This window comes from Antechinus flavipes, chromosome 3 (genome assembly GCF_016432865.1).
Source record: "Antechinus flavipes isolate AdamAnt ecotype Samford, QLD, Australia chromosome 3, AdamAnt_v2, whole genome shotgun sequence".
NCBI classification, from domain to species: Eukaryota; Metazoa; Chordata; class Mammalia; order Dasyuromorphia; family Dasyuridae; genus Antechinus; species Antechinus flavipes.
Window position 1 is genome coordinate 244600605 of NC_067400.1, and position 9819 is coordinate 244610423.

Genomic DNA, 9819 nt, shown 5'->3' on the forward strand with positions numbered 1-9819 from the left:
ATGAACTGATGCTAAGTGACATAAGCAGAACCAGGAGATCATTATACACAGAAACAACAAGACAATACGATGATCAATTCTGATAGACATGGCTCTCTTCAACATTGAGATGATTCAAATCAGTCCAATTGTTCAGTGATAAAGAAAGCCATATACACCCAGAGAGAGGACTATGGAAACTGAGTGTGGATCACAATATAGCATTTTCACTCTTTCTGTTGTTGTTTGCTTGTATTTTGTTGTCTATCTCAGGTTTTTTTCCTTCTTGATCTGATTTTTCTTGAGCAGCAAGATAACCATATAAATATATATACATATATTGGATTAAGCATATATTTTAACATATTTAATATGTATCGAACTACCTGCCAGCTAGGGGAAGAGGTGGGGGAATGTTGGAATCTTTACAAACTGCTAACTAATTAGAGTTGATCTAATCTTACAAGAAGATGTTTGGGGCCAGAACCTGAAACAAGGTACTAAGTAGAGTTTTTCTTAGTACCTTGTTTCAGGTTCTGGCCCAAAACATCTTCTTGCAAGATTAGATCAACTCTAATTAGTTAGCAGTTTGTAAAGATTCCAACAGGGGAAGGAGGGGAAAATTTGGAACAGAAGGTTTTGCAAGGGTCAATGTTGAAAAATTACCCATGCATATGTTTTATAAATAAAAAGCTTTAATAAAATAAATAAATAAAAGAAATAGAGTGGTAGATTAGTGGATAGATTAGGCACATAATTTATGGTAATAAATGACTATAATAAGCTAGTATTTGACAAACCCAAAGACCTGAGATTTTTGGACAAGAACTCACTATTTGACAAAAATTGGTGGGAAAAGTAGAAAGCAATTTGGCAGAAACTAGATAAAGACCAACAATTCATAGCATATACCAATATAAAATCAAAATGGTAACATGATTTAGATATAAAGGGTGCTGTTTTAAGCAAATTAGGGGAACAAAGAATATTTTATCTGTCAGATTTGTGGATAAAGGTTTTATGATAAAACAAGACATAGAAAAGCATTACAGAACATAAAAGACATAATTTTTATTACATCAAATTTAAAAGGCTCTGTACAAACAAACCTTTGCAGTCAAGATTAAAGGCAGGAAATTGAGAAGAATTTTTTTCACAAGTTTCTCTGATAATGGTTTCATTTATCAAATTTATAGAGTGCTAAGTCAAATTTGATGATCAAAGGATACAAATTTCAGAACAAATCAAAGTTATATGAAAAAAATGCTCCACATCATAATTGATTAGAGGAATGCAAATTAAAACAATTCTTGTGGTACCACCTCACACCCATCAGATTAGCTAATATGACAGAAAAAGAAAATGACAAATGTTGGAGGAGATGTGAAAAAATAGGGACACTTAACACAACTATTGGTGGAGTTTTGAACTGATCCAACCATGCCCAAAGAGCTTACAAAACTCTGCACACTCTGACACAGCAATACTATTACTAGATCTATACTCCAAAGAAGTCAAAGAAGAAGGAAGGGACCTAAACATACAAAAATATTTATAGCAGCTCTTTTTGTAGTGGCAAAAAATTTGGAAATTTAGGGAATGTTCATCAGTTGCAGGACATCTGGACAAATATGATCATGATGGAATACTATTGTGCTATAAGAAATAATGAGCAGGATGCTCTAAGAAAAACCTGGGAAAACCTACATGAACTGATACAAAGTGAAATAAGCAGAACCAGGACAACATTGTTCACAGTAACAGCAATGTTATACGATGAGAGTCTGTAAGAAGTAATTCATTTGGATCCTATTGTATTTCAATCAGTATTAGTCGATTTGATTGGATCATATAAACGTTCTGCATATAAGGCCCAGATTTTTTTTTTAACTTTATTACTTGGGGGGGGAGGGGAGAAGAGAGGGGTGGAAAAGTTGGTCTGGGTTTTCTTTTGCAACATAACAAATTTCTTTTGGCAACTTATATGGAAATATTTTGATGACTGGGCATGTATAATCTACATCAAATTGATTACCTTCCCAAATGAAAGAAGGGAGAGAATTTGGAACTCTGATTTTTAAAAATGTTTAAAAATTTGTGTTTATATGTAATCGAGGAATAAAATAAAATTTAAATTAAGGAATAAAAATTTGGAAAATAAAAAGTTGTAAAAGAAATAAAACTATTTTGTCCAATTATAAGCAAATAAAAGTAACACAGAATAAATGGATGAATACTTACTAAAACGTTAAGTACCCAGGTTAAAAGAAAAAGCAATTGATTATTGCTTTTTGATCCTATATGAAAAAAAGAAATTAAACAAGTCATAAATGAACTCCCAAAGAAAAGAAACTTTAGGATAAGCTAGACTTATAAGTGAGCTTTCAAAGAACAATCAATTCTAATATTACATAAAATTACATATTTGTAAAAATAGGAAAAGTGGGCCTTCTAATCTATTTCTATAATACAAATATGGTCCTGATATCTCAACTAGAAAGAGAGAAAGCAAAGGAGAAAAAACCCATTATAGGCCAATATCCCTAATGAACAGTGACAAAAATTTATTAAATAAAATATTAATAAATGGGATACAATAGTATATGTGTTTTTAAAATTATATACTATAACCAGGTTAGATTTATAACAAGAATTCAGGTTTGGTACAGTGTAATAGAACGTTTCTCATGCCCAAATTACCTAAAATGGAGGCATTGATATGGGCAACTAAAGAGACCTATTTTGGTTCTACTTTCACGTATTACAAATGTGGAAGCAGCTCCTCTCCACTGGCTACATTGCAAAATAAGCTGTCTTTGAAACTATCAGATTTGGACAGCCTTGTCCCTCTCTTTCAGGTGTCATTCAGGGATAAAGGCAATGTTTACCTGAAGCATAGCACCATGAACTAACTGGGTGAAGAGAAAGGCTTACCTTCCTCTTTCCCTTTGGCCCCAAGAACTGGATTTATGATTTGGGTCATTTCATTTATACTTTTCAATTTTGGTATAGACAGTAGAATCTCCAGACTAGGGAACTTGAGGCTTGGCATCCTTGGAGCCAGGATTCCAGGCCAGATATTGTTGCCAGATCAGCAAAGAAACTCTGAGAATCTAGGACACAAGTCTGGGGAAGGGGGTTCCTTTGGACTCGGAACTTGTTACAACTTTGCTATTTAGGAACTGAGTTTAGCTGTGAACCTAATTTCTCTTCACTCCCCAAAGATTGAGGGGGGCATGGGATGTTATTATGCTCCCCATTTGGGGAAAGACTGTCCGCTTTTTCTTAACATACCTCTTTAATATCTAGAGCCAGAAGAAAGAATCTCAGAGGCCATCTAGTCCATCCTGCTCACAAAAACAAATGATCTTGAGCAACTCATTTAACTCTTCTAGACTCTCGTTCCATATCTGAAATGAGCAGGCCTCAAACTTGTTGGTGAGTTAGGGGATGTCTACCCCAAGCATGTGGAGACTTTCCTGGTAGAATGGACAGGTGAAAGCAATCTGGTCCAATGTCCATGAAGGCAACTGAAGCAGATACTGCAGAAAAAAGCTCAAGAGAGCTTGATCAGACATCAAAGATGCTAAGGTCATTCACTGCATTCAGGGCCATCACCAATTGTCTTGACTTTTGTCCTACCAGTGGATTTCAGAGATTCAAGAAGAGACTGTGAGATTGGTGTCTTTTCACAGCTCTGTCTCACTTAAATCTAATTCACAAGCAAGTCAAGATATCACCTATGATATTATAAATCCTCTTTAAAAATGAAAGACAAAACAACCCACTGTACTCTGAAGTACATTTTTTTTTTTGTAAAAGCTAACCTGTTTAATGGACCTGAGATGCTGAAGATCCCCTAAAACTGGGGAAACATATACTGTAACAGAAATGCCAGACTGAATACCTCCCAACCCTATTAAGTATACGGAAGAATGCTGAGGAGTGGAGTAAAATATGCCATATCTAGTCTTCAGGCATTGAGGGCCAGAGTAGTCACTGTTACATAAGAAACATCATAAGCATAATAAACTATGTTATTAACACAAATAATAAAATCATATGATTATATCAATACATTATGAAAAGGCTTTTAATAAATTCTAACATCTGTTTATATAACTCTATAAAGCATAGAAACTTTTCTTTAATACAATAAACACTATTTATCTAAAACTGAGACCTTCATATATATAACGAAGAAAAGTTAGAAGCATTTTTAGTAAGAACAGGGTAAAGAAGGGTACTCATTATTAATACTACTATTTAAGATAAGCACTAGAAACAATAGCTACAGCAGTACAGTAAAAAAGAAACAAAGAGAAGAAACACAGGCAAAGAGGAAACAAAATATCATTTTCTTAAGATGATATTGTGCAGTAAGCCCAGCCAAGGTAGCAGAAAAGAAGAAGGAAGTAGATAGCATAAGTCCTTTAATATAATCCTTTCACAAAGATCTAGAAAAGGAACTAGAATGAGTTCTGATCAGGAATCCAGGACAAAGAACAGGGAGCACCTTATGCTAATCATTCCATTGAACAGGTATTAAAAGAAAACTCAGGCTGTTTACCTAGTCAAGAAGTCCCAGACCAAGAGATTCACTAAGGAATCCTAGTCTTGTAAAAGTTATGAAACATGTGCCAATTTATATTTCTATCACTCACTTTACAGATTTATGATAAACTATTTTGGGGGGCCTGTACTTAAAAAGAGCATCCCAGGATAAAGCAAGGTGATAAGTCTGTACTATATGTTGACTGAGAAGCAATCATTTCAGAAGAAAACAACATCTTTGTGGCTCCAGCTCTAGGAGTTGAATATGATCTCAGTTCTAGCTTTCAATCCAATCTGAAGCCTAAAAAAACAGGAAAGTGATCCAAAATCAAATATGAACCTACAATTCTGTAACTTGAACCATCCTAACTGGCTGTCAGTGGCTGAGTCTTCTGGAACTTTCAACTAGGAAGAGTGGCTTAGGTCAGAAACTTGCAGGATTTAGAGTAGGAAGGCATGAGCATTGTATCATACCATTTTGGAAGCACCACAAATATGCAGCACCCCAGCCAGTCCTATCTCTGAAATCCTGAAATAATGCACCATTTACTAATCTCCCCAAAAGACCTAAGATGACAAAGTTTAGCTCATTTTCCCCAGAAGGGTCCAGAACCTACTGTAAAGTCCAAAGTCAGGATGTAAGCTAGATGAATGAGTAAACAAAAATAATTTTTCCTCCTCCCCTTTCCCAAAAAGAAGGAGAAAAGCTACTATGGTTAAAGGAGTACTCAAGATGCAAATCCAGAAGAGAATTACTCCAAAACTTCTATTAAAAAAGCCTCAGAGAAAAACATAGCTTGTATACAAATTCATGTCAAATTTCTAGAAAAAGATGATACAACAATGTATTTTTAAAAAGCTGAAAAAAAATTATTTGGGGCAACTAGTTGGTGTAGTGGATAATGTACCAGGCCCGAAGTCAGGAGGACCTGAGTCCAAATCTGTCCTCAAGACACTTAACAGTTCTTGGGTGTGTGACCGTGGGCAAATCACTTAACCCAAATTGCCTCCACAAAAAAAAAATTTTTTTTGAAAAATCAAATGAGAACACTATTGAGAAAATGAAAAAAAAAAAAAAAAAAGGAATGAAAGTTATGGAAGAAAGGTTTAGAAAGAGACTTAGGAGCAACTAGGTGGCACAGTAGATAAAGCACCAGCCCTGAAGTCAGGAGGACCTGAGTTCAAATCTGACCTCAGACACTTAATACTTCCTAGTTGTGTGACCCTGATAAAATCACTTAACTCCAATGGCCTCAGCAAAAACAGAAAGAAAGAGAATTAACAACTTGGAAGAAGCATAAAATTTTGCCGAAGCAACAAACTTTAAAATGGTCAAATGACTCCATGTGATAAGGAATAGCAAAACAAAGTCAAAAGACTGAAAAAAAATAGACAAAAATGCAAGGTATATAATAACAAAAACAACTGATCTCAAATCAGATAATAAGGAAATTAAAAAAAATTATTAGACTACTTGAAAGCTTTGACCACCCCCCAAAAAAATACCCGAGACTGCTTATTTCAAGAAATCACAAAAGAAAACTGCCCCCCTCCTTTTTTAAATTATCATAAGGCAAAGTCAAAATAGAAACAATCTCCTGGTCATTTCCTGAAGCTTAAAATGAAAATTTCCCAAAACATTACAATGCCAAGCATGTGCTAACTGCTAAGGATACAAAGAAAGGATTCGCAATCTAATGGGCACATAAAAACAACCATATACCAACAAACTATAGTATACATAGGAGACATCCAACAAATAAAAGGTACTAACCTAAAGAGAAGTTGGGAAAGACTTGTAGCTGGTGGAATATTAGCTGGAAAGAAACTAGGGAAAGCAGGAAGCAGAAAAAAGGAGGGAAAATATTCCAACCAAAGGGAACAACCAGTGAAAAATGCCACAGGAGTTTGTTGCCTAGCTACTAAGGAAAGAGTTCCTTCATACTGTACTGTCCTGTGTGTGTGTGTGTGTGTGTGTGTGTGTGTGTGTGTGTATTCTCCCATGTATACCTTCTTTGATTTTTGTTTTACTACTGCTTTGGATAAATGTTTTTGGTTTTTTGGGTTTTTTTTTTTTTTTAATTTTAACTATTCACTATTCTATTCATTGTGGAATTGGTGTTTGAAGGGAAAGGGGTCAAACCACAGATGTAGAGCTTGGGGCTCTCCTTCTCCACTAAAGTAATAAAACAATCAAAAGTTAGAATGAACCTGGTCATACCCCCTAAATTAATAGTATTTAAGGGAACATATAGATACATACTTATAGGCATGTGTGTGTGTGTGTGCGTCTAGGTATGCCCTGATAGTTATACCAGGCCCAATAGGTACTCCCTTTCTGAGGAGAGTAGAAAGGCCTCCTGCCCCAACTTCCTACTTCCAACCTCAGGCAGGAATAAAAGTTCTTGGAGAAGGATAGGTAAGGGGAGAAGAGGCTAGAAATATCTATTCCACCTCTTTTTGAGTCATACAACAACAACCTCTATTTGCCATAAGTGAGCCTCTTTCTACATGTAGGACTGTCCCCCATTCCTTCTTACAAATAAATCATTGGTAACTTTGGAGAGAGTGATTTTGGTAAAATCATGAAGTCAGAAGCCAGAATATAGAGAATTAAGAAGAATGAGAAGGAAGTAGGTAGTAGAAGCATCAACTGAAGATAACCCCTTCTCAAGGAGATTAGTCACAAAAGGGAACTGAGGAGTTGTTAGCTACCAGAGATGGATGGATCTTGTAAGGGTTCTTTGAGGATGGAAGAGACATGGGCATTGTTGTAGCTAATAGTGAAGCATCCAGTTGTCAAGAAGAAATTGATCATAAATGAGAAGGTAGGGAGGAGGGAGGAGGCAATCTGCTGGAGAAAATGAGATGGAAGGGGCACAAGCATGTGATGTAAACTGTGCCCCCTTTAATCTTTGGGGGAAGGGTCAGAAAGAAATCTTTGGAGGAAAATTGCTCCTGACTCTCAAACTCTGGTCTCTGAGGAGGCCCAGCCAGCCATAAGGGAAACTCCCAGATATGTAATATCATTTAATTGGAGATCTTCGTCTGGGGCATAATCACCATCCTCTATTGCATCAAAAAATTAGCCCTTAAATCTCCTCAGCTTCAAACCTCAGGTTTAATAAAAAGACAACTCTGAACCCCGAATCTTTGCTAATGCCCTTCTGGATTTAACCCACTGGGTCTTTCTTAGTGTAAATCTTTGCAGAAAGTCCTAACAGTGAGTTCCTTGCTCACTGATGAAGATATTTTCTTCTTAGTGTAAACCCATTTGTCTTAGCAGACAAAATCCTGTTAGGACTTTTGCAAAAATGGGTTTACACTAAGAAGAAAATATCTTCATCAGTGAGCAAGGAACTCACTGTTAGGACTTTCTGCAAAGAAGGCTAACTTCTTCACATACTGATTTCTTAAGAGTAAATAAACCCATTCTTGCCACAAATCTTGAGCCTGTATTCAGTGGGGTTTGCAAATTCTTTCACAAAGCCTTCGACTGGCCAAGGGGATCCCATTACTGTCAGGGGATCTCTCAACTCTCACCCCATCAGATGCATGGGCCTTTAAAGCCTTGGTAAGGATATGGCTCACTTCTTAATGTGAGACAATGGTGAAGTTATATAAACAGTGGCAGAAGGCATCTGGCTGATGTCAGATGAGGAAGGGATAAAAGAGATCTTCAATAAAATATATAAAGCAAAGTTTTCAATTAAAAAGGTGGGAGTAATGTTGTTCAGAAATCTAGAAAACACTCTAGATTGAATTTTGATCAAGGAAACCAAGAAAAAGACATAGTAAATGATATTTCCAGCTTAGGGTGGTTTACAGAGACCAAAAGAAAGGTCTGAGGATGAAAGAACTAAGTGTAGCCAGGAAAATGCTAGTCAGGAACATATAGCACCAGGAAACACTAATGGTCAAGGATTAGAAGACTGAGACAGGACATGAGACAGGAAGCACTAGGACAAATAAAAATTTCAAGGAAACCTGAACAAGTGCTGGGAACAGGAATGAGTTCACCAGAGTATCCAGTTCTGGATCACAGATCCCAGGGCTGAGAGGAGTGGTTTTCGGCTTTGTCCCTAGCTGTGGTACTAAGCAAGGAACAAGTTCTAGAAACAAATAGTAGCTGTATGACTCCCATCTCAGCAGCAGAGTGGTGTCTCAGTTCTATCCTTTAGTCTAGTATATAACCCACAGTGGAATAAGCAGGTCAAGAGTCCCAGATCAAAGGGATCCACTGATTCAGTCACTCTGAAGCCAATAGAGGATGAATGAAGCAGCAGTCTTCTAAAACTTCCAATCACGAACAAGGTGACCCACCTGAAGCTGGGTCAGGAACTTGCAGTGCTCAGAGCAGGAGGAAAATGAACAGGCAGGAGGAAAAGGAAAGTTGTAAACAGGAGAGCAAAAAGGCCAGAAAGTCAGGCCCCACATAATTCCTTGAAAATCAGAATTGGTCAAATGAAAGAAAGAAAAAAAGTTTTAAAATAGAAAAATAGAATAAATTATGAAATATCTCATAGGAAAAACTAGCCTGAAAAACAGATGGACAGAAAATTTTATAATCTCTGGACTACCTGAAAGCAATGAACAACCAAATGAGCCTAGATACCATATTTCAATAAATCATAAAAGGAAAACTGTCTAGATATCTTGGATCCAGAGGGTAAATGATTCAGTCACCTCCTAAAAGAAACTCCAAAATGATGTGTTTTTTTTTTTTTTAATCTTTTCTCAGGGAGTGTTTTGGATGAGTCTTCATCCTCAGGCCTTTCTTTTGGTCTTTCTAAACCACCCTAAGCTGGAAACATGATTTACCATGTCTTTTTCTGGGTTTCCTTGATTAAAATTGTTTTTGGCTTTGTGGTACTGAGCAAGGAACAAGATCTGCAAAGGTTAATTTTTTTTTTTTTGGGGGGGGGAGGAAAGAGAGACAGAGAGACAAAGAGAAAGACAGAGAGACAGAGACAGAGACAGAGAGAAAACAACTTCCCAGAGGGCCAGTTCCAAATAGGAATTAGCAAAGGTTTGGGTACAGAAATCTTGTTTTCTATAGTGTGGGGCTAGGGAGAGATTAAGGGCTAATTTTCAAATCCATAAGGGTTGTGATTGTTTCCCAGACCAAAAAAGTGATTCACAGATTAATTGGAGGTGGGAGATTCCCGTGGAAAACCAGGTATCTTTCCCAAGGGAGATTCTGGTGGGTAGGGATCATTTTTACGAATTTCCCCAGGCCAGGTAGCCCACCCTCTACAAAGATTAGGGGACACAGTTCTATTACAT

At 36.7% G+C, this 9819-nt stretch overlaps 1 protein-coding gene across 1 annotated transcript in view; it reads left to right on the forward strand.

The window, feature by feature from the left end:
* CBS (cystathionine beta-synthase) overlaps positions 1 to 9819 on the forward strand; it is a 254157-nt gene that overhangs the window by 173519 nt on the left and 70819 nt on the right. The gene's annotated exons all lie outside the window — the stretch shown is intronic.